Source organism: Schistocerca piceifrons, chromosome 1 (genome assembly GCF_021461385.2).
Source record: "Schistocerca piceifrons isolate TAMUIC-IGC-003096 chromosome 1, iqSchPice1.1, whole genome shotgun sequence".
NCBI classification, from domain to species: Eukaryota; Metazoa; Arthropoda; class Insecta; order Orthoptera; family Acrididae; genus Schistocerca; species Schistocerca piceifrons.
Window position 1 is genome coordinate 1,254,146,806 of NC_060138.1, and position 25,428 is coordinate 1,254,172,233.

General features: G+C 48.7%; 1 pseudogene; it reads right to left on the minus strand.

Moving 5' to 3' along the window:
• Positions 1-23,934: 23,934 nt before the first annotated feature.
• On the minus strand, positions 23,935-24,052 carry LOC124727838 (annotated as a pseudogene).
• Between the last annotated feature and the right edge of the window lie 1,376 nt (positions 24,053-25,428).

Here is a 25,428-nt window from a genome sequence, read left to right on the forward strand (position 1 = left end):
AGAGAGAGATAGCGAGAGAGAGAGAGAGAGATAGCGAGAGAGAGAGAGAGAGAGATAGCGAGAGAGAGAGAGAGAGAGAGAGATAGCGAAGAGAGAGAGAGAGAGAGATAGCGAGCGAGAGAGAGAGAGAGAAGAGAGAGAGAGAGAGAGAGAGAGAGATAGAGAGAGAGAGAGAGAGAGATAGCTGAGAGAGAGAGAGAGAGAGAGAGAGAGAGAGAGAGATAGCGAGAGAGAGATAGCGAGAGAGAGAGAGAGAGAGAGAGAGAGATAGCGAGAGAGAGAGAGAGAGAGAGAGAGAGAGATAGAGAGAGAGAGAGAGAGAGAGAGAGAGAGATAGCGAGAGAGAGAGAGAGAGAGATAGCGAGAGAGAGAGAGAGATACGAGAGAGAGAGAGAGATACGAGAGAGAGAGAGAGAGAGAGAGATAGCGAGAGAGAGAGAGAGAGAGAGAGAGAGATAGCGAGAGAGAGAGAGAGATAGCGAGAGAGAGAGATAGCGAGAGAGAGAGATAGCGAGAGAGAGAGAGAGAGAGAGAGAGAGAGAGAGGAGAGAGAGAGAGAGAGAGAGTGAGAGAGAGAGAGAGAGGAGAGGAGAGAGAGAGAGAGATAGCGAGAGAGAGAGAGAGAGAGAGAGAGAGAGAGAGAGAGAGATAGCGAGAGAGAGAGAGAGAGAGAGAGAGAGAGAGATAGCGAGAGAGAGAGAGAGATAGCGAAGAGAGAGAGAGAGATAGCGAGAGAGAGAGAGAGATAGCGAGAGAGAGAGAGAGATAGCGAGAGAGAGAGAGAGATAGCGAGAGAGAGAGAGAGATAGCGAGAGAGAGAGAGAGATAGCGAGAGAGAGAGAGAGATAGCGAGAGAGAGAGAGAGATAGCGAAGAGAGAGAGAGAGATAGCGAGAGAGAGAGAGAGATAGCGAGAGAGAGAGAGAGAGATAGCGAGAGAGAGAGAGAGAGATAGCGAGAGAGAGAGAGAGAGATAGCGAGAGAGAGAGAGAGATAGCGAGAGAGAGAGAGAGATAGCGAGAGAGAGAGAGAGATAGCGAGAGAGAGAGAGAGAGAGATAGCGAGAGAGAGAGAGAGATAGCGAGAGAGAGAGAGAGATAGCGAGAGAGATAGCGAGAGAGATAGCGAGAGAGATAGCGAGAGAGATAGCGAGAGAGATAGCGAGAGAGATAGCGAGAGAGATAGCGAGAGAGATAGCGAGAGAGAGATAGCGAGAGAGAGAGAGAGAGAGATAGCGAGAGAGAGAGAGAGAGAGAGATAGCGAGAGAGAGAGAGAGAGAGAGATAGCGAGAGAGAGAGAGAGAGAGAGAGAGAGAGAGAGAGAGAGAGAGAGATAGCGAGAGAGAGAGAGAGAGATAGCGAGAGAGAGAGAGAGAGATAGCGAGAGAGAGAGAGAGAGAGAGATAGCGAGAGAGAGAGAGAGAGAGAGAGATAGCGAGAGAGAGAGAGAGAGAGAGATAGCGAGAGAGAGAGAGAGAGAGATAGCGAGAGAGAGAGAGAGAGAGAGATAGCGAGAGAGAGAGAGAGAGATAGCGAGAGAGAGAGAGAGAGAGAGAGATAGCGAGAGAGAGAGAGAGAGAGAGATAGCGAGAGAGAGAGAGAGAGAGATAGCGAGAGAGAGAGAGAGAGAGAGAGATAGCGAGAGAGAGAGAGAGAGAGATAGCGAGAGAGAGATAGCGAGAGAGAGATAGCGAGAGAGAGATAGCGAGAGAGAGATAGCGAGAGAGAGATAGCGAGAGAGAGATAGCGAGAGAGAGATAGCGAGAGAAGGAGATAGCGAGAGAGAGATAGCGAGAGAGAGATAGCGAGAGAGAGATAGCGAGAGAGAGATAGCGAGAGAGAGATAGCGAGAGAGAGAGAGAGATAGCGAGAGAGAGATAGCGAGAGAGAGATAGCGAGAGAGAGATAGCGAGAGAGAGAGAGAGATAGCGAGAGAGAGAGAGAGAGATAGCGAGAGAGAGAGAGAGAGAGAGATAGCGAGAGAGAGAGAGAGAGAGATAGCGAGAGAGAGAGAGAGAGAGAGAGATAGCGAGAGAGAGAGAGAGAGAGATAGCGAGAGAGAGATAGCGAGAGAGAGATAGCGAGAGAGAGATAGCGAGAGAGAGATAGCGAGAGAGAGATAGCGAGAGAGAGATAGCGAGAGAGAGATAGCGAGAGAGAGATAGCGAGAGAGAGATAGCGAGAGAGAGATAGCGAGGAGAGAGATAGCGAGAGAGAGAGAGAGATAGCGAGAGAGAGATAGAGAGAGATAGCGAGAGAGAAATAGCGAGAGAGAGAGAGAGAGAGATAGCGAGAGAGAGAGAGAGAGAGATAGCGAGAGAGAGAGAGAGAGAGATAGCGAGAGAGAGAGAGAGAGAGATAGCGAGAGAGAGAGAGAGAGAGATAGCGAGAGAGAGAGAGAGAGAGATAGCGAGAGAGAGAGAGAGAGAGAGATAGCGAGAGAGAGATAGCGAGAGATAGCGAGAGAGAACATTAATTACATGAAATACACTGTTTGACATTTCGCTGTTATCTTGGAACACGTCTTTGTATCCTTTGCACTAAATTAATAACTGATCATTTCCCTTTGCCTGTTTTATTTGGCTATTGGGCGCTTGACACTGTATGGCTATGATTGGCACGCGTCACTCTCACTCTCACTTTGGCACTGCTACACGTACCCACTATCACTTTGCGCGCATTTTCGCAACACTTTCGCAATGCACCACTCTTGCCGTCGGGTCATTGGAGGGATCGGTGGGCGACGTCCTCAGTGACTGGGGTGTGGGTGTTATGGGAGGGCGTCGGTCACGTCGTGTTGAAGGCGTCTCGGAAGGCGGCGTCCAGCGGGACCTGCAGGAAGTTCTGGAAGGTCTCTCGGTACTTGGAGCGTTGTTTGGCCCTCCTGTGTTCCTCCCACAGGTCCGTGAGGAACTGCGCCTTGTCGGTCTGCCGTTTGGAGACGATAGCGTGTGCCGTCATGGCGATGATCCACATTGTGGCCAGGCCTTTTGCGTTGGGGAAAGGCTTCGCATCCGGGACAGTGACAGCTGAGACACATATCGTCCTCTCGTCGGTTCTGTTGATGTGGCCGATCATTCTTCTCGCTGTCGCCCGTATTTCCCCGCTCTCTCTGCAGCCAAAACGGTGCTCGATGGTGTCGGTCTGGTTGCAGAGCTCGCAGTTTGGGGATTCCCGCATTTTTATGCGTGCCAGTTTTTCATTTGTCGGCACTGTTTGGTGGATGATTTTATACCACGTGTCCCTGGCGTGCTCAGGAAGTGTCCGTTCCGAGACGTTCTTCCAGACCTGTGGCCAGTCGCGGTCTGGAAGTCTCGTCTCTATTTTGGACTTTCTTGCCTTCCCCCTCAGAGCGCTGTAGATCTTCCTCGCAGTTCTTTGTTGTGGGTCGGCAACGACTGCGGTGATGTAACTCTTGTCGATTGCCATCTGTTTTAAGTGCCGCAACTTGAATGGTATGTGGGTAGTATCTACAGGAGCCTCTTCAGATTCAGGTTTGTATTCGTTGATCAGGCTGGACGTTATCCTGTTATTGTTCTGGTTCGCCATTTTAATCGCACGGTGTAGGAGCAGTGCTGCGCATTTTGTTTTTACGTCCGTCAGTCCGAGTCCGCCTTCATCCCTCGACAGGAAACACGTCGCCTGGGAGACCTTGAAGATTTCCCGCCTCCACAGCAGGTAGTACGCCGCGCCTCCTATCGCTCGCGCAATTTCCGTCGGAGCACATAGTATTTGGGCCATGTACCACGCTTTCGACAGGATCGTTTCGTTTACCACCTGCACTCTTTGGCTCAGCGTCAGGTTCCGGTTCGCGTGTGTCCTCAGGAGCCCTCTTGTGTTCAAGACGCTGCGCCAGTTTTGTGCTGCCATTTTCAGAGGGCACTGCTGTAGTTCCACTCAGTGCCGTATGGTTGTTTGTCACTCGGTACCACTGTCTCGCTGGTCGCAGTCTGCCGTTGCCTATTGGTAGTAGCACTGTCTTCCTTGGATTCGTTTTGGCACCGGAAGTTCTCTCAAAGGATTCCATGATAGGCTGGATTATTTCTAGTTCGTTCTCGTTTTGAATGAAAATGCCCATTTCGTCGGCATAGGCCATACATGCGATGTTTGTTGCACCCATTGTGTATCCTCCGACTTAAGCTGTTAGTTTTCGTAGTGGGTGGTCGAGAGCTATTGTGAAAAGAGCCATCGATAATGGACATCCTTCCCTGATGGATCTTCCCAGTTTATTGTTACTTTTGAGGTGGCATTTGTGATGACGTTCCTGATTGTTCTACCGAATTTTGGTCCGAATCCGAGGCGTGCGATGGTTTTCAGCAGGTACCGGTGACTGATTCTGTCGAAAGCCTTATGGAAATCGACAGAGATTACGGGTGCGGGTCTCCTAGTTGTTGCTGCGTGGGCTATGATGTCCCTGTATGTGCAGACGGCGTCGAAAATGTTCCTGCCAAGCACTGCACAGGTTTGCCATGGGCTAATGGCTTTCTTTAGAGCGACCTTGATGTTTGCAGCCAGGCACTTTGCTGCTATTTTGTAGTCTGAATTTAGGAGGGTTATTGGCCGAAAGTCTTCGATTTTGTTGGCTGCCTTCGTTTTGGAGAGCAGAATCACCGTCCCTTGCAGGAATTTTGAAGGCAACTCTGTCCCGTTCAGAACTTCATTTACTATTTCGGTGAGTATTCCGCCGACTGTGCCCCAGAGCGCAGTGTAGAATTCTGATGGGATTCCGTCTGCGCCTGGTGCTCTTCCGTTTCTGCTGTCTTTGATGGCGGCTTTGACATCATCTGTGACGTTCTCGTTCAGTAGTGCCCGGTCTGCGTTGGTGAGGATCCGACGGATTTCTTGCAGGATACTCGCCATTTCTCCGTCGTCATTTTCTTCTCCTCGGAACAGGTCGTTGAAATAGTCTTCGACGTGGCTCATGATGTCTTTCTTCGTCGTTAACCTGTTGACGTCCTTGTGGACGAGTTGCCTTATTTGTTTGCTATTAGCCCTCTGTCTTTCCATGTGCAGGTGGTGCAGCGTGGCAGGTTCATCTTAGATTTCGCCGTTTGTCTGGCTACGGGCGATGACTCCTCTCATTTTGTCTCTTTTCAGGCTCAGTATATGTGCCTTCAGTCTTCTCATCCGCGGCAGAAACACTTTGTCGTCCGCGGGGGCCTCCATCGCGTCTCGTAGGCATCTTGTGTAGAAGTCTGCCGTGTTTCTTTTCCAGAAGGCCTTCTCAGCGCTGTGCCTGATCAGTTCCCGTCTTACTTGCGGTTTGGCATGTTCTACCCACCACTCAGTAGTGGAATTGTACTCGCCACTCCGCTGTCTGCATGCCTGGATCGTGTCGGCAATTTCCTGCTTTAGCTTCGCGTCCGTGAGGTGGCTTGTGTTTAGCTTCCACGTTCCTCTTCCTGCTGGAAGCTTGCTTCTCTGTAGACGGAGTTTGCACTGATAGGCACAGTGGTCTGAGAAGGTCACAGGGCAGACTTCTACTTGTGTCACAGAGGTGGCCATCTCTCTGTTTACGTACACTCTGTCGATTCTGCTTCTGCCGCGGTTATACAGGTACGTGAACACTGTGTGGTTTTGGTGTAGTAGACGCCAGGTGTGTACTAACTTTAGACGCCTAACTAAATCCTACAGTTCGGCGCACAAGTTGGGTACCGGGATCTGGTGTTCGGGTGAAATTACGCAGTTGAAGTCACCTGCCAGCATGACGTTGTTGCTGTGAACTAGTAGCTCCGCAGATGTCCTCGTTGTAAAATTTGCTCCTGGCACGCTTGTTTTGCGTTCCCGACGGAGCGTAAATGTTTACAAAATCAGTGTCTTCCACCTTCACCGCTATTCCGCGTCCGTCGGGCATCACTTTGACGTCGCCAAATTCGAGGCCGTGCCTGATAAGTGTGGCAGTCCCGCATCGAGTTTCTGCGTCGATGTTGCAGATGACTTCGTATCCCGGTACCTGTTCTATAGCCGTCGTGACCACCTCCTGTAACATAGCCACGTCTGCGGCTTCGTGCTGCAGGAAGTCAGTTAGTGCTTCTAATTTTAGTGCGGCGGTCATTCTGTTCACGTTACACGTAATTACACTATATACTGAGCCCGAGCCCTGTTGCATTTAATCGCTTTGTGGAGGCGGGTCTGTGGAGTGCTGTGGCCGCTCTGGCCGTAGTACTACGTCCTCTGCTTTAGGGATTGTAGCCTTTATGGTTGCGGTTGACGTATCTGACTCCTCTGCTTCCGATACGTCCATCTTGTCTTTTTCACGGCTGAGACAACGCCGCTTGCTACGGCGCCTTTTGGATTTCCCCGCGGCCGGGGCGTCCACGTTGTTTTCTTTGGGCTCGTCTTCTGATTCCTTCAGAATGCGGGCCAGTTTCGTGACTTGCTTTTTGATGGCAAGCTCACGTATCTCGCTGTGCGGCGTGGCGGCGTCGGTGCTGGACCCGTTGCACCGCCTGTCATTCGTTTGGTGCGTGCGGCCTCCGACACTCGCGGGCGACGCATCTTGTAGGGCTTGCGCGCGGCCGTGCTGTGGGGGGGGGGGGGGGGAGGCTGCGCGGGGTGTGGCGGTGTCCTGCTGGACCGACGGAAGCTTTCTCACCTGCCTGACACGCGCCGCGCTTCCAGATACTTGCGTAATTTGAGCGGTGCATTCGCGCCTGACGCCGCTCGGGTCGCGGTCCATATGACGGCACAAGAACGAGAAACATCTGCGAGATGGGCACGGGCCTGACCGGCGTGTTCGAGACGCCGTGGGCGGCCATTCGGAGCTACTGGAGCAGCGCTGTGGCGTGCCATGGAAAGGTGCGGAAACTAGGACAGAAGACACAGGAGGTTCGACAAAGCATCCAAAACAATAAGCCCTGTCGTATTCCGGAACATTTTCCCCATTTCATACTGTTTTGTTATTTCCAGAGACACTTTGGAAATCTTCCGTGGCACAGTCTTCTTCAAACTGAGTTTCTTAATATCGTACCTTATGCTTATTACAACAGTTTTAAATCATTGTGGAAACATCTTTGTCACATCTCAAAGGCAGGATGAAAAGAGGGCTGGCAGCGGTAGCAACTAAAAAGCGAAAAATGAAGACAGCCAGAGTTCCCAGGTGCTCACCCATCTGAGTACTAACGTCGTTGCTTGACTTCGATGATCGGACGAGAACGGCAGATTTTATTTCTTTTCTTTTTTTTGTTTTTGTTTATTTACTTTGTGGAATTTAGCACTGCTACAAAACAGTAGGCCCTGACGTATTTCAGAACTCATCTGTCGATTCGTGGTGTGTTGTTATTTTCGAGGCGTTCTAGCACTCTTCTTTCGCTCATTCTTGCTCAAACTGAGTTCATTACTGTAATTTCGTATCTTACGTTTGATACAGTAGTTTAAAATGCTTGTGGAAGCATCTTTGTCAACACCTCAAAGTTAGTATGAAAAGAGGGCTGGCAGGTGTAGCGACGTAAAAATGAAAAAATGAGATAGAGCCAACAGCACCTTCTTATTTTTTTTGTATAAAAAAAGTAAGTGTAGGGGTGCCAACAGCACGTTTTTTAATTTTTTGTTTACGGGCCTCCCAACTCCCCTTATAGCCCGGCCTTTTCGCTCTCCACAATACCCCTTCTTCGGCGAGCTTCTCAGCTATAAAAAGATGCTGTTGGTAGTGCAGGATGAAGAACGAAGAGGGGGCGTAATAGGTGCTCCTTCTCGTTGGTCGCAGAAGGTATGCGCCGGATGTAACGGGAAAGGGTCCACTGCTGGTGACGGAGGAGCGGTACGTTCATCGAAGGGAGGTCAAGACTCAAACAACGTTGAAAACAATGAAAAGTATGTAAAGAAAGCCAAACGGGAAAGGTCTTCCATAAAGCGGCGGCAAGAATTCTACCGACGAAATGTAGGGGAAAGAAAACGAAGAAGAATGACTACGCAACAAAAGGACAATTCGCAAACCTACGCAAAAATAAGTAAGGCCCGGGAGATCTCTCTAATGACGTATGGAAAGCAAAGTAAAGGAACAGATCCGTTTCTCGTCGTTACTTGCGGTGAAGAAGAATGAAATAAAGGAGACGTATGCCCTAAATTGAACGGAAGTAGTAAAAGAAACGAACCGCCACACTTCCACAGGCGGTAAAGAACAACATAAAAATCAAAAAATGGTTTTCGATAGTAGCACCAAGACACGAAAAACATGCAGAGAACAAACAGCCAAAATGGCAGGGCATTGGTTTCACACGCAAGATTGGTAGAGAAACGACAATTTCACACAAAAAATTGTAACACAAAAGATTAACAGAAACAAAACCCCCGACGTGACAGTTGGAAGGTAGTTCACACTGTCCGTAGATCGTAAAACAAGAAACAAGAAACTGTTACAGTTCGTCATCATTATGATGGTCAAGGTGATCCCAAATACAAAAAACTTGTCCAAAAATTTCTCTTGCAGTGTTCGTTCCCATATATCACATAATCAGGAATAGGTATATAATTATATACACATTGATATGTCACTTTTAAGGAGGGGTCACGATCGAGTGAAATGCATGTGACAAAGCCACATGCAAAAAATTCGCGAACGTCGCTGAATAGGTTCTTCTGGCGCGTTCTTCATTGTGGAAAGTCCATAAACGGGTGAGAAAAGTCACAGTATCGGTAAGTTTGAGACTAAATATGGCATGAATTGTATGTCCATATATCCAGATGGTGGCATTCCGCTTTGTGGACGGGTAAGGCTTCCACTGTGGCGCTATCGCGTCCGTCACAGTAACCTGCCTGACTGACACTCTGTTTATGAGGCGAATCATGTCCCTCGCACAGTACCAGATGTCCCGGAACCGGGAGCAATCGAAGCGGTGCTCAATGTCGTCCGGTACTCCGCAGGCCTCGCACTGGCTGAACCGGATGAGCTTGATGGAGTGTAGCTTGCAGTTTGTGGCAACAGTGCGGCTGACTGCCCTGTACCACGTGGCCCTCACGTCAGCTGGTATGACGCGTGAACTGGTGTTCCTCCACACGGCGCTCCAATCATGTTGCGGCAGACGTAACTCCCACTTATTGGGCGGCGGTCGTCCTCGGATGACATCCGTAATATCGCCGACCGCATGACCTCGCACGTCGTGGTTACCATAGTGGTCAATAGCGGCGTCGAAGGCATCCCTGAGACACTACTGGTAAAAATCGAGCGTACGGTTCCTCCAGTACGACTCCTCGAGACTGAAGGCCGGTTCCCACTAGGGCTGCCGCGCGTCAGCGGCGTGGTTGCCATGGAAATGGCGTCAGCGGCAAGGCGCGGCGGGTTCTGCGTCGCGGTCTGCCCATGTCGAACCGCTTCCGCTGCCGCGTGCCGCGCTCCAGGTGCGCGCCGCCAATCACAGAACGCGCTGAGCGTGACGTCAGGTACGGACCCCCGGGCCACACGAACTTTCGCCGAACCGCTGGCGCGGACGCGGCGGCAGCTATGAAATACTTATCATCCGATTCCAAGGAAACTATTCGGTAGAAAAATTTGATTCTTGGGCATGTTACAGCCTGATATCTTCTCTCGATAAAGGACCGAATTTCTTTTCGTTATTCGTCGTGGTTACTTGCTGTATCGCATTTACGTAAACCTTTACACGAAATTTTAATGAGTGTGCAGAGGTAAAAACGCATTGCGTGGACTTTGCGTACAGTTCATTTTAGGTAATACATTATTGCGTATGAAATTTAGTCAACATATCGAAATTGTTTTTAAAGCTGAGAGCAGATCGATAGCTATCACCGTTCTTGAGATATTGACTGTAATGTCGGCGGACGGGCTATGCCGTGACCGCGCGCAGATTGCTCGGCGACGCGACCGGTACTTCGTCTTGCTCGTCGTAAACCATGTGGTTGTATCAACCGCAAATTTCGTAAACGGTTCAAGAAATCGAAATTTTTTTTTCAAACGATAACTTGTGAAAAGTCACGTATTTCGTCGCATGATAAATATCCTAAATCTGTTTATCTACCGAGATATGAAAGTAACAACAGTTTTTCAGAAGGGATAGATGATTTTTTTTAAATGGCATTAATAGCATGTCGAATGAGAAGTTAAACCGAAACTAATTTGCTGGTATGTCATAAGATGTAATTTACTAAATATGTAGCGCTATTGATTACTTCCTTTCTTTTTTCTTTATCCAGTGTACTTTACTGATTCAAGACACGTTTCGCCTTTTACTTTAAGGCATCTTCGGTGGAATCTAGAATGACTCAGTTTTGTTTTGATCTGTGATACTTGCAGATTATAAAACAGTTCACATCTTTTTTTTACGTGAATGACTGATTACTTACAGTGAATTGAGTTTTTCGCGGACATATACGTTTCCCCTCACCTGGTAACATGCTGGAGGTTGAACTAAAACTTAGATTATGGAACATAAGCACATTTTCATGTTCGCTCTTTTTTCTTCTGTCACTAGCAGTAGACGTTTTACCGAAAACTCTGATTTAAAGTCGTAACTACAGTGTGTTCACCTCATGTCCCTTCCTGTCTGCTTTGTTTATGTACATGTTGCCAACCTGCAGAATTATATGCTGAAAACTGTTTGTTTATTTTTGTTCTCCTTATATCTGTATCTGTGTGTGGCTAGCCAGTGATAGTTATAGAAAGTTGAAAGTGAATCCAGTAGTTGTCAGACATTGGTTGAAAGATTTGGTTTTCAGCTGATTTCAGTTTTAGTTTAAATGTTTTAAGGAGTGCATGGAAGAGTAAATTCACTGCTTACATAAATAGATAAAATAGTAGAATAGTATTTCAACAGATGATTATTATCAGAATACTATCACCCAACCCCTTTGTCCTCACTCTTTGACGCCCCACAATACGTCCTGTCAACTAACCCCTATTGTTGTCAAAGTTGTGCCGTAATTTCCTCTTCCTCCTCTATTTAATTCCGTACCTCTTCTTTAGTCACACGATCCTCATATCTAATGTTCAGCATTCTTATGAATCACCACCTTTTGAAAGCGTCCATTGTCTTCTTGACAGAACTGTTCATCGTCCACGTTTCACTTACATACAAGGCTGCAGTCCACACAAATACCTTTGTAAAATAGTATCCAACCATTAGCATTTATATTCGGTGTGAACAAATTTTCTTTTTCAGAACGCTTTTCTTGCTATTGACAGTCTTCAGTCAGGTTTGCGTCTGCACCAGGAAATGCCTTACAATTTAAAATCTGGTTTCGAAAACTGTCCCAAATACATATTATTCTTTCGTGATTCTTAGGCAAGGTGCTGGCGATGATTACATTATGCTCTGTGGGAAATTCTATCAGGCGGCTTCCACTTTCATCCCTTCCACCTAGCCTTTGTGTTCTTACTGTTTTCGTGTACCTGCTACCGTACCACATTTTAAATTTTTGTCTCGCTTAACTATCTGAATAATCTCTCTTGTTGTACATTGTTTCACTGTGTTAGGAGATGGTGAACAATCGTGAACGGTAGTCATGAAATCTGTTTATGGTGAAATGAGAAAACATGAATAATGAAATATGTGAAAGAGCACATTGTACAGAAAATGAAAAATTGGTGTGTCTTCACCCAACTTCGTCTTTCCTTCATGTAGGTGTAAGATGTAGTTAATCAAACGCACCGCGCGTTTCAGTGGGTCCTGCCCCGTACCTCAGTGGCTGTCCGTCATTGGCTACCGCTAACGTCTGCCGCTTCCAGATGGGAACGCCAATTCCGCGAGCCGCCGCGTCAACTAGGAAAACGCTTGCCGCTGCCGTTTCCGCACGCCGCGCTGCCGCGCTCTAGTGGGAACCGGCCTTAAAGCGACCGCCGCCCAACTCATGGGTTCGCTACCGTGTTCGCCCAGCGGCAGTTGCAAAGGCCCCTTACGCCGTGGGCAATTTTGGCGAAAGTGATCCGGTCGATTACAGAAGGAACATGTTTGTGGCTGCCCACTGTACGTAATAAATGCACGGTGCCCGGCCATGTAAACAAACGATGGCACATGATTTCGCACAATCATTCGTACACTTCGCACCCCATTTTCACATTGTATGGGGTACGCGGCAGACCATTTTTCTTTGACAACGGAAAGCACAGTGCCGTAAGGGCCGAGACATCGCGAAATGGTATCGTTTTTTACTTCGAGAGGCAGATTAAACACCCTGACAGTTCGTATGCCATAACCCGCGTTCGTCACTTTAACGTTACTCACGGTTTGATTACCGTGCTTAAATTCCCGCACACCATCATATACAGTAACAACTGTATCACATAGTTCCGAACTACTTAACTACAAAAAGACGGAATTTAAAAAAGTGTCCAATTGGAGTCCGAAAATGTCACAAGCCGGGATTTGCAAATCATTAAGTATCCAATTATGAATTTCGAAAGCGGTCGGACGAGGAACAGATCGGTTAAATTCGCACTGAATATTGTTGTTCCTATCTTCACTTTCCATCGTGGTCGGTACGTACCGTGAAAGAAGCAGCAAAGCAAGCAAGTCGCCTCGCGAACAACACACGCTGCGGCGCGCAGAACGTAAACACCACGGGCTGGCGGAGCGCAGAGCACCGAGGCGGGCAGCCAGCCAGCCAAGTACTAACCGGGCCCGATGTTGCTTAACTTCGGTGATCGGACGAGAACCGGAGTATTCAACATGGTATGGCCGTTGGCGTCATTATACTGTAGCCGCGCCACAGAAGAAGCATTCGCCTCTTCTCCCAACACACGCAATCGCCGCTTTCCGTGGCACATTTGACGCACAGCATGTCTTTCCACCTCGAAGATGGCGCGGAGTGCGCGCTCGCCTCGGCGTCTCATAGGCGACTGCCGAACCAAGGTGAGACGCACAACACAGCTGCTGGATGCACCGCCTGTCATTCGTTTGGTGCGTGCCGCCTCCGACACTGGCTGGCGACGCACCTTGTTCCTGTTATCCGGCGCAGCAGGGCTTGCGCGCGGCCGGGCGGCGGGGGGACTGCGCGCGGTGTGGCAGTGTCCTGCTGGACCGACGGAAGCTTTCTCACCTGCCTGACACGCGCCGCGCTTCCAGATTTTTTGTTTTTAAAAAAAAATCTTTATTTACCATCAACAATAATTATACATCCAACCCACCTCCTTATTTGATTAGTGGGTATTACTTGCGACTGTTAGTTACAATTAGCAGGTAATTCTATTTTATATTAAGTTGTGAGCTACAGCTATAAGTTAGTTTGAATGGGCAGTTATACAATTTATTCTAACCTCTAAGTTTTTAGCTAAACCTACATTCTACTTCCTGCAGCGTCACAGGTGTGTCAGCAATGTACAAACCTACTGTATTGCCTTGCCCATCGAGCTAATCCCGATGGGCGTGCCCCTGACACTGGGCTGGCCAGGTTGTAAATCGCTGCAGGTTCCTAAATCTAAATTTCTAATCTAATTCCTACTAACTAGTTCTAACCTACGTCATCTCCAGTGTATTGTCAATTTCGGGTTAGTCATATTCCCCACCCCCCCCCCCCCCTAATCCCGCGCGTGGCGGATTCCCGACTGAGGGTCGGCCTATCCACGCGCAGGCGGAATGGGAGTAGGGAGCATTGGTCATAATCGGTGCTATTTAGTCTTGTTCCCTCATGTATTCCCTTAACACCTTCTGTGATACCTCGTTGGCAAGTCTATTTATTATTTGGAAGGTGTCTTCTTGTCTTACTAGGTTGTAAGTGTCATGGTCAGGTAGTTGGTCCCGTAATGTAGAGGCAACATCATTGAAGAGGGGGCACTCGTAAATCACATGATCGGGAGTGCCCTCCGGTTCCCCACATTCACACGCCAATGTGGCCCTTTTCCCAAACCGGCATAGGTATGCCGGGTAGGGTCCATGTCCAGTGAGAAAATGGATTAGCCCTCTGGTGGGTACAAAGTACTTCATTTTTAGCCGTTCCCTAATACTTGGTATCATCTCATGTGTCCTTCGCCCTGTTCCATCCGCATCCCACAGTTCTTGCCATAATTGTACTCCTCTTTGCCGAACCTCACCCTTGTCCCTTGCCCCAATACCTAAGATCTCCTCTATTTTTGTTATATTTCCCTTTTTAATCCAGAACCATGCAGCTTGCTCCCTAATTTTGATGTCCAGGGGGCAGAGCCCCATTATGACTGGTAGTGCTCCCCCTGGTGTTGTTCTATAAGCACCTATCGATCTAAGAATCATGCTCCTTTGAACCCTTCTCACTGTCATGGCGGGCACCACCCTCGTGAGCCTGTGTGCCCAGACCCCCGAGCCGTAACCCATTATCGATGTTAATATACTGTTGTGATAAAGTTTTATAAGATGTGGTGGAAGGTGAAATCTTCTGTGTCCTATGGATATGAGGTTATTCAGTGTTTGTAGGGCTTTCTGGGTTACGGTTTCAATGTGTTTCCCAAAGTTCCACTTCTCATCAATGATGATGCCCAAGTGTCGTGCGTCACGTCTCCGAAGAACCGGCGAGCGGTTGATTCGTACAGTCGGGTTACGGATTAGTTGTCCCTTCAATAGTAAGTAGGATGACTTACTTGGTGACACCGTCATTTTGGTGTTTTGGCACCATAGTTGTAGCTTGTTTAAAGCACTCTCTAATTTAGGTTCAATGTCTTCGCGGCTACGGCTGCCGACCAGCAGGAGGAGGTCATCTGCATAGGCTATCACCTCTAGCACTTCTTCACTTTGTTGTAGTGTGTCTAATAAAGGCTCCATATGGATGTCCCAAAACAGGGGCCCTAGCACGGACCCTGAAGACAACCCTTTGTTATAACTTTTCCAATTATCTTGCTAGAGGATGATAGCCAGACCTCCCGTTCCTCACAATAGCTCCTCAGACAACCATATAGCGGCCCTGGACACTCCTTCTCCCGCAAGCAGGAGAAGAGCGAAGGCCACCACAGGTTGTCGAAGGCGCCACTGATGTCAACAATAATGCCCACCACGTACTTACGTGGGGTAGAGCCACAGGCCTCAGCAGCCAGGGCGATTGCATCAGATGTCGATCGCCCAGGCCTGAAGCCGAGTTGCCTGTCGCTCACCCCACGCAGCACTCTATGTGCAGCCAGTCTGTCAGCTAGTAGCTTTTCTAATATTTTCCCTAGTATGTTGATTAGACAGATTGGTCTATAGGATTTTCCGTTTGTAGGATCTTTATATAACCCTTTCCGAATGATGACTACGTTTGCGGACTTCCACACCCTTGGAATTTTTTGCTGTATCAGACACTCACTATATGAGTGAGTGGTGCAGTCAGCTGGGGAGCTAGGAACTGCACCACCTCAGCTACAATGCCGTCTGGCCCGGGAGCTTTGCCCCTTTTAAGTGATTTTATGTGGGCAGCCACCTCTTCCTCCGAGAAAGGGTAGACTGCCGTATTGTTGGTCGAAAGGTGGCTACACTGAGCCACTGCGCCAGAGATTGCGCCAAAGAGTATTATTAAGCCGCCTCCACAGTGCTTGTTGAGAGCTCGTGGAAGTCAGTGCTTGGAGAGAGCTCGTAGTAGTCAGTGCCTGTCGAGGTCTCGTGGTAGTCTGTGCTGAGATGTTGTAGCAGAGAGTGTTTGTTGAGATGTGCTATTAGGCAGTGCTTGCTGAGATGTGATATTTGGGAGTTCTGGTTGAGATATAATGTAAGGATTAGAATGATTTTCATCAATATAAATGAGGTAATTAACTCCGTTTGTTTTTAATTTCAGTATCCTAAATAATGCGTCATTACAGGTTCAGTCAACAAAGCGTCTGGCGTGTGTTCTTGTATTAGAGTGTAATTCTGCTTTCCTTACGCAATTATCGTATTTCTAATTTTCTTTTATCACGTCAGTATAATTGGTATTTAAAAATTCTTGTCTTGTTGAAGAAGAACCGTGCCAGATGTGTACGTTGAGTCACACTCCCACACACACAGAACAATTACATTTGTGCTTGGGTTTTGTAGGTTTTATAGTTGCTGGGGACTTCATTAATTTACTGTGTTTACGAAAATTTTCTTTCATTGTTTGTTGTTATTCTATGCAGTCAGATTGCGTAATAATACTAGTCAGGGCCAACCGATTACGAGACACAGCGTAATCGGACATACAGCTACTAAAAACCAAAAGTATTTCGAATCATATTTAATTAAGCCCCCATGCATGGTGTATTCATTAAGATTGTCTCGTCTTAGTTGTTGTTGCTGAACAGATTCCCCATCCGCGCTATCGTCAGGCAGCAGGGACCGGAGGAGGACCTCAGCAGTTTCCTGCCAGGATTCCGTCATCCTGTCCCCGTGCCTGACTGTTGATAATTCCAGTGGAGAGCGGATCTTTTCTCGTACTAATTTATACGGTGTACCCCAGGGGCCCAATGCCAATTGGCTCTGGACGAAATTTTCCCAGCTTTGTATCCTAACAGCCTGGAGTTCTTTCTGACAACGAAGTTTAGCCTCCCGATACTGCATCAGCCATGTTTGCCGTTCTGGCCAGACGACACTGCGCTGGTAATACCTTCTCAGCCTTCTAACAGACCGGCGCATATTCTCTAGTTCGGGCGACCATGGCGATGGAGAGGCTGCAATGGCCCTCCTCCTGGTTGGTACGGCAGCTTTCACCGCGCTGGTTATTGCATTGGTCAGTTCTTCTGCTCGGTCGTTTACGTCAATGTCAAAGTCTGCTTCACCCTCTGGCAAGGCAGGAATGACGCACTCCCTGGCTAGTCGTTCCCAATCGGCCCTTCAGTAATTAAACTGCATCTCCCACCCCATGGCCCAGCAGGACCCCCTTCCACCTACGATAAATGTAATTAGGTTGTGGTCACTTGTAGTGGCGTTTTCTTCCACTTTCCACTCTTGTATTGTGTTAATTACATTGGGGGTGGCTAAGGTTATATCAATATTCGTACCTGGTCCTCCTCCCGCCGCATAGGTTGGAGGATTACCAGGTTTGTTAGCTATCACCAGTTGTGATGCCATGATAAAATCCTCTACTTTCTCTCCATTCGTGTCCCCTGTGCCGCTGTGCCACAGGGGGATTTTGCATTTATGTCAGCCGTAATTATCATCCTTCGTCCCTGCAACGCCGTGGTTACTGTTGTCAGATGGTCGAGATGCGTTTCAATGTTATCTCCATACTGAAAGTACATGTTAATTAATATCATTGTTTCACGGGGAGATAGCAACTCCACGACATTGCAGTGACTATTAGTGAACTGTGATAATGTAGTCACTTTCAGGGCTTTGTTAGTGATAATTATTGCCGCTTTCGGATTATCTCCTTGGCTGATTACCTGCCACGTAGCGGCTGTAAATGTAATCTTTCCGTCCAGGGAGTACGGCTCTTGTAGACAGAGCACATCCAGCCTCCTCTCCTCCACTTCCCTTCGCAGCTCCTGCATTACAAGTCGACTGTTGTGTGTGTTAAGTTGGCCAATGGTAATTTTCGTCATCTACGGAAAGTATGTATGTATGTGGTCTTCTGGCCAAGTCTTGTTCCAGTCATACGCAATACGTCCATTAGCCAGAACTGACTGTTCGTAAATGTCGTTTAGGTCAAACTTTTCTCCACGTCTCTCGAACACTTTCTTTAGTAAGTCTCGCAGGGCTCCGAAGTCAGTGGGGAGATTCACTGACTTAAGCTGTATTCTGTCTACAGCCTCCATTACCGAGAAGGTGACTCTTCTTCCATATTCGTGCCCTACGCGGACCACATGTCGTAAGGCAGTGGTCAAGGTAGCCGGCTGCTCAAATCTCGCCAGTTGCATGGTGAACTCTAAGTTTGGATATATCCGAACCGGATCTATTGGCGGTAGTCTAACCACTGGGGTGCCTAGAGAGCTTGTTATTGTGCGCTCTTGCACAGGCTTTTGTACCTTCTGATTACTATCATTTGCTGAGACCTCAGGCCCAGGATGCCTTTGCCGTTGCAGATGTTTGGTCGGCTTCACTTCCCTGCTGAGAGAGGAGGGAGTAGCCATAGGGATAGTTTCTGTCTGGATACATTTGTCTATTTTTGGTGGATCTGTTTGGATGCTTTTGTCAACTGTTTCAGGTATCGGATCCCTCAAAAGAGACTTTATGAATTCTTTGAATCTACTTGCCCTAATGGCATCCCTCCTCCTTTTGCTAGGGGATTTCCGCTTTGGCATCCTGTTCTGTTTTACGTACTCAGCCATAGTCCGTTCTAGATATGAGTCTTTGCTCTAACATGAGGTATGTAGGGCAATTTCGTCCTGAGGCTCCGCAGCTTTTCTTCCCTCGTCTTTTGCAAGGAATGCATACGCTTGCGGCTTTACATTCCTTACGTGTGTGACCATCTTCACCGCACCTGGAGCAAGCCGACCCTCTGGTGCAATGCCTTAGAATATGGTCCAGGTCTCCACAATTGTGGCAACGAGGTACCACAAGGTAGTCCCTAATATTGATGGCATGGAAACCAATATATAGTCTGCCCATTGTCATGATTTGCTTCCACATTGGTGCTGTTACCTCGGCGACGTGATGCACAACATCACGATCACGAGGTCCCGTTTTAAATCTTAGCTTGAAAGAGTCCTTAAATTCATTTTAAGTCATTTGATCAAAATTTTGGTCTTTTATGCTTTGGTACAATTCTTCGTTCGTCATTGTTGATGGTACATCGTATAGGATGACCAGTGGGTTTCTTTTTCTCGGTGGTTCACACTTGACCACCGAGTTCAGTTTGGGATTCTTTAACAATTTCTCCTTGTCTTCTACCGTAGCCACCTCCACTATCACCGAGTTTCTACTGGGTTTTACTTTATTTATTCTAATTTTGTCTTTTGCCGGGTCAATACTTTTGGTCAGCAGTTCTTGTATCTTTTTAACGCTTGTGTCTTGTCCTGGTAGAGTTCTTAGAAAGACCGCCGTGTCTGAATGCTTGGTCACCTTGGCGATCGTTTCTTTCGTGGTTGGCTTTGGCGGTGCTTGCGCGACCACCCCAGCCCAAGTTTTTGTTGGTTGCCTTCTCAGTCGATCATTTTCTTTTTCCAGCTCCTCTACGCGGCCTTCGAGCTTGGCGTGGGCGATGGCCCATGCAGCCAGCTCGTTCTTAATAATAGACAATGCCGCCTGGCTTATTTTACCACTTTTAATACTCTGCTCCAAGAGCAGCGTGATACGTGCATGTCTTTGCGTAACTGTTTCATCTTCTGCCAGTCCTGTCTCATCTTGAGGAGAGGGATCAGGCATCACAGATGCTCGCTTGAGCGCACTCGATCCACTCGTCTCAGTTGTAGCCATATTGATTGGCGAATGAAGAATATTTGCGTAATTTGCGCGGTGCATTCTCGCGTGTCGTGTCGCCTCCCCTTCCGTCCCGACTGCCGCTCGGGTCGCGGTCCATATGACGGCACAAGCGCGAGAAACGTCTGCGAGAAGGACTCGGGCCTGACCAGCGTGTCCGAGACGCCGTGGGCGGCCGTTCGGGGCTACTAGAGCAGCGCTGTGGCGTGCCATGGAAAGGTGCGAAAACAAGGACAGAAGACACAGGAGGTTCGACAAAGCATCCAAAACAATAAGCCCTGTCGTATTCCGGAACATTGTCGCCGTTTCATACTGTTTTGTTATTTCCAGAGACACTTTGGAAATCTTCCTTGGCAAACTCTTCTTCAAACTGAGTTTCTTAATATCGTACCTTATGCTTATTACAACAGTTTTAAATCATTGTGGAAACATCTTTGTCGCATCGCAAAGGCAGCATGAAAAGAGGGCTGGCAGCGGTAGCGACTAAAAAGCAAAAAATGAAGACAGCTCACCCATCTGAGTACTAACGTTGTTGCTTGACTTCGGTGATCGGACGAGAACGGCTAATTTTATTTTTTTTTGTTTACTTTGTGGAATTTAGCACTGCTACAAAAAGAGTAGGCCCTGACGTATTTCAGAACTCATCTGTCGATTCGTAGTGTGTTGTTATTTTCGTGGCGTTCTAGCACTCTTCTTTCGCGCATTCTTGCTCAAACTGAGTTCATTACTGTAATTTCGTATCTTACGTTTGATACAGTAGTTTAAAATGCTTGTGGAAGCATCTTTGTTAACACCTGAAAGACAGTATGAAAAGAGGGCTGGCAGGTGCAGCGACGTAAAAATGAAAAAATGAGAGCCAACAGCACTTTTTTAATTTAATTTTATTTTTTTATTCAATGCCTCCCAACTCCCCTTATAGCCCGGCCTTTTCGCTCTCCACAATACGCCTTCTCTTGGCGAGCTTCTCGTGCTATAAAGGTGCTGTCGACTTCTTCAAGCGTCTCTGGGTAACGCCCTCCAAATATTGCCTTCATCGGCGATGTGTGCCGGCGTGAATGTGTGCCGTGGGATTCCACTACAATAATCAGAAAAGAATGTGCATCCTCCAATACAAAAAAAGAAAGGCAAGGGAATCCGCCTTCCAGACGTTATTCCAAATAGAAACAAATGTGGCTACTGGACGCCGTTGCAGCATGCCGTGACAGTGATCCACAGCAACAACGCGCCAGAGCAACAGTCACGTGGCATCCGCCAAAAAAGTGAAGCCAGCGGAATAAATTAAAGTCCGGAAAAAAAGTATCCGCTAATGGTCGACGGATAGTACATGGAGAATAAAACAAAACGTCGACGCACAGGAATAGGAAGGAGTCCCACAAGCAGACACACACCAACTGTAATAAAATGATCACCGCTACACTGTCCCCTCAGTCGTCGCGAGAAAAGAACAATTAACAAGGAAGAACAACAGAAAGTAAAGCAAACATAAAAGAACTTTGACGGACAAAACATCATTCACATAACTGTGGTCATGTGTACGTTTTCGTTAAGGTACGGTCCATATAAACAAAACTTTACCATGCCATAAAATCATTATCCAAGAAAGTAAGTCCGTTGGTAAGCAAGGGTTCGTCATAACACTTCAACAGGAATATTAGCAGTATTGCCAGATAAAAAAAGTAAAAATGTCAAGATTGGGTATGTAGTCTTACGAGGTAAGTGACAATTTAGTGAATGCATGGGCCAAGGCAACATACAAAAAATTGGCGAAAGTCAAGGAATAAGCCGGTCGACCTAGGGTAAGACGATGTTCCGCCCACAGGTAAGACAGAAAGTCGACGGCATTAGTCAGTTTCAGGATGAAAATACAAAAAACCGTGTGTCCCAAAATCCAAAGAGTTGCATTCCGTTTGGTTGCCGGATAGGCGGCGCACTGAGGCACGAGGGCGCCCAGGGCCGTCACCTGCCGCCTGTCCACTCTGTTGATTAGACGCACCATGTCACACGCAATATCCCAGACAACACGGAATTTCCGACATTCGAATCGGTGTTCGATGGTGTCCTCCTCAGGACACGCATCACATACACCCGAAGGAATCAGACCGATAGAGTGCAACTTAGCATTAGTCGGAAATGTGCGGTTGACCACTTTATACCAAGTGGCGTGAACGTTGGCCGGAATAACGGCGGCGGCAATGTTCCGCCACACCATCTTCCAGTCGTGCTGAGGCAGCCGATACTCCCATTTATTCCTGCTCGGCGATCCCCGAAGAGCGCGAATAATGTCACCGACATTGCACGCACGGACATCACCGAGCACTAGATAGCTGTTATACACATATTACCGGCGTACGAAGTTCAACGTGTACGGAATATCACTGACCGATACCGGAGCAATCACCGATGGTGGGCGATATGCACGGAACAAGGCAGCCGTCGGACTGCACGGCCCCTTGTCAAGCACCACGGAAGTCCGCTTCACGTAGAGCGCCGCACACGTCTTGCGAAAGTCAACGAAACCCAGCCCCCCCTCCGCCAGACTCAAGGTACAGGTTGCCAGGGAGACCTTAAAAATGTCACCCTTCCACAGCAACCAATAGACCGCCTGCTGTATGGCCCGTTCCAGTTGTTTCGGCACAGGCAGGACTTGTGCCAGATACCGCGAATGGCCAAAATCTGCGTGTTGATAAGAGCCACCCGTTGACGGAGCGCCAAGTTCCGAGAGGCATACAGTTTCGCAACGGCCCGAACCTTATACAGCGTGGACCGCCAGTTAAGAGCTTCCATGCGCTGCGTATTGTCAGTCAGAATGACACCGAGTACTGTCTGCCGTTGCTTGACACAAAACCAGTCGCCGCGAACAGTACGCAGTTGAGGTGTAAGAGGGAGCAAAACAGTTTTCCGAGGATTGACGATAGCCCCCGTTGCCCCCTCAAATCGCTGCAAAACACCATGCAGCCTGTCAATGTCCTCTGGCTGATCGAGGAACACGCCGAGGTCGTCGGCATACGCTCTACAGACCAGCTGATCGTCACCAATGCGAATGCCCCGGCATTCCTGGGCGATACAGCGGAGGAGCGGATCCAACGCCAAAGCGAAGAGCGACATAGACGAGGGGCAGCCCTGACGAACTGAACGGCTAATAGGTATAACACGACTGGGAATTCCGTTGATTACAACCCGTGACGTGGCATTTCTCAAAATATTGTGCACCATCGTCGTCAATTTAGTGCCAAATACAAAACCGGCCAAGACCTGCCGCAGGTAGGTGTGACTAATGCGATCGAAGGCGTTTTTGAAGTCGACCAGCATGATCGCAGCCGTCCGGAGCCTGTGACTTTTAACATATCCGATACAATCCCGGTACGCCAGAACAGCATCGAAAATACTACGGTCCCTGACAGCGCAAGTCTGATGTTCACTCACCACCTTCGGCATAACGTTCGTCAACATGTGCGTGATACACCGCGCTATGATTTTATAGTCGGCGTTCAGTATGGTTATGGGGCGAACATTGTCGAGATTTGGTGTTGCGGTCGATTTCGGAACGAGTGCAATGCGCCCTTCGGTAAATTCCGCAGGAATAGCAACGCCGTTATGGACCTCATTCATGATGGCAATTAAAACATCACTTAAAAGCCTGAAAAATTTTAAATAAAATTCTGCGGGAATCCCGTCCAGTCCAGGGGACCGGCCCCCAGGACTCCGTTTCACAGCTGTATCTAAGTCATCAAGGGTAAAAGGTTCATTTAAAGTGGCTCTATCCTGTCGTGTTAACACACGTGGGACCCTCTGCAAAAAATCGCGCAGCGCCGCGGCGTCTACATCCACCTGTCGAAAAAGCGTCGCAAAATGCGCATGAACTTCGCGCTCAATGGCCGCACCGTCGGAGGTGGACGTGCCATCTCGCTGGATCCATTTACGGATAGCCAACCGCTGGCGCCGCCGGCGCTCCCTGCTCAGGTGGTAGAGAGAGCGGTTCCCTTTCCACGTCACCCACCGGTTGGCTCCTAAGACCGTAGCAGCGACAGAGGCAAAGCTGGCCCCGCGTAAACCGTCGTCAATCGGTAATTGAGCAGGCCGTTTACGTTTAGGACAATCTTGCCGGTAATGACCAACGCCACTACAAAATGAACAAGTTTGAGGCTGTCCACTATAAGTCACAAACGCACGGTGGCCGTTGACCAAAATAAATGACGGAATGTGCTGTCTGACAACCATTTTCACACTCCGCACACCGTTTTCGACTTGAAACAAATAGGCGGAGGACCACTTTTCCTTAATCACCGACAAAACGGTACCGTACGGCCGCAAATAACGTGAAATGGTATCATTACGTATTTCAAAGGGCAAGTTAAAGATGCGAATTTGCCTAACGCCGAAGCCAGCGTGCGACACAGTCACATTACTAATTTTACCGTCAAGATGCCGAAATTTACGCACACCGTCATTGACACACACAACAGTATCACACATGTCAGGAGATCTCAATTTTAAAAACACTGAATTAAGGAACGTATCAAATTGTATGCCAAGAACATCATGCCGTAACATCAAGTCCTCTAATATCCAACGGTGAATCTCAAAGGCCGAAGGTTTATCAACTGAACGATCAAATTCACATTGGACGTTATTCTGCCTTTCCTCACTATCATCGTAAATCATTTCCATTACTTACAGTCAGGTAGAAATACAGCCACGAGGCGCCGCCGGCCCAGTCGCACGAGGTAAACACTGCTCGCTCGGCACCGAGGTGTTGCCAGGCGGGCAGCCAGCCAAGTACTAACCGGGCCCGATGTTGCTTAACTTCGATGATCGGACGAGAACCGGTGTATTCAACATGGTATGGCCGTTGGCGTCCTTATACTGTAGCCGCGCCACAGAAGAATCGTTCGCCTCTTCTCCCAACACACGCAATCGCCGCTTTCCGTGACACATTTGACGCAAAGCATGTCTTTCCACCTCGAAGGTGGCGCGGAGTGCGCGCTCGCCTTGGCGTCTCATAGGCGACTGCCGAACCAAGGTGAGACGCACAACACAGCTGCTGGATGCACCGCCTGTCATTCGTTTGGTGCGTGCGGCCTCCGACACTGGCTGGCGACGCACCTTGTTCCTGTTATCCGGCGCAGCAGGGCTTGCGCGCGGCCGGGCGGCGGGGGCACTGCGCGCGGTGTGGCAGTGTCCTGCTGGACCGACGGAAGCTTTCTTACCTGCCTGACACTCGCCGCGCTTCCAGATATTTGCGTAATTTGCGCGGTGCATTCTCGCCTGTCCCCCCTTCCGTCTCGACTTGTCCCGACTTTGCTCGACTGCCGCTCGGGTCGCGGTCCATTTGACAGCACAAGCGCGAGAAACGTCTGCGGGAGGACAAATGAATCAATTGATGATTACAAATCGAATTTGGAGCTGTACGCCGCTGCGGAACGATAGGCGCTATCGTATTTCGGTGGTGGTGGTTGTTGGGATGTTGAAGGGGGACAAAACAGCTAAGGTCATCAGTCCCCCATTCCAAAATCAGGCGTGCCGAAAATCTACGGAGCAGATAAAAACCAAAGGGGGAGGAGACGTCCCCCCAGGCGCTAATGGAACACAAATGCAGCAAGAAACACTACAGACAAGAACAGGACAGAGGAACACCAGACAGAAAGAAACAGAAGAAAGGAGGATGGCCGGAGACTGGTTGACTGACCATGAGAAAAAAAAGGGAAAGAGTCAACCATCTGACAGCACACTAGAACAGCAACAGACACAAGGACAAAAGACACAGAAAGGGAAAGGCGCAGGACCTCCCTAAATCGAACCATAAAAACGACTACTACGGATAAAATGTAAAACATTCAGCCATGGAGGCATCGTCGGATAAAACCAAAGCCAAAGCGCCCGGGAGATTAAAAGATTGCCGGAGTGTGCGCAGTCGTGGACACTCCAGCAAAATGTGGCCGACCGTCAGCCGGGACCCACACCGACACAAGGGGGGATCCTCCTGACGCAACAGATGGCCGTGCGTCAGGTATGTATGGCCGATGCGCAGCCGACACAGGACTACCGAGTCCCTGCGAGAAGCCCGCAGGGAGGAACGCCACACATCGGTCGTCCCCTTGACAGCCCGCAGTTTATTCGGGGCCGTCATGCCACGCCACTCAGCAGCCCACATCCCAATCAGCTTACGGCGCAACACCATCTGCTGGTCGTGAGCCGTAAGGCCGACCTCCAAAGCCGGGGCGTCGATCGCC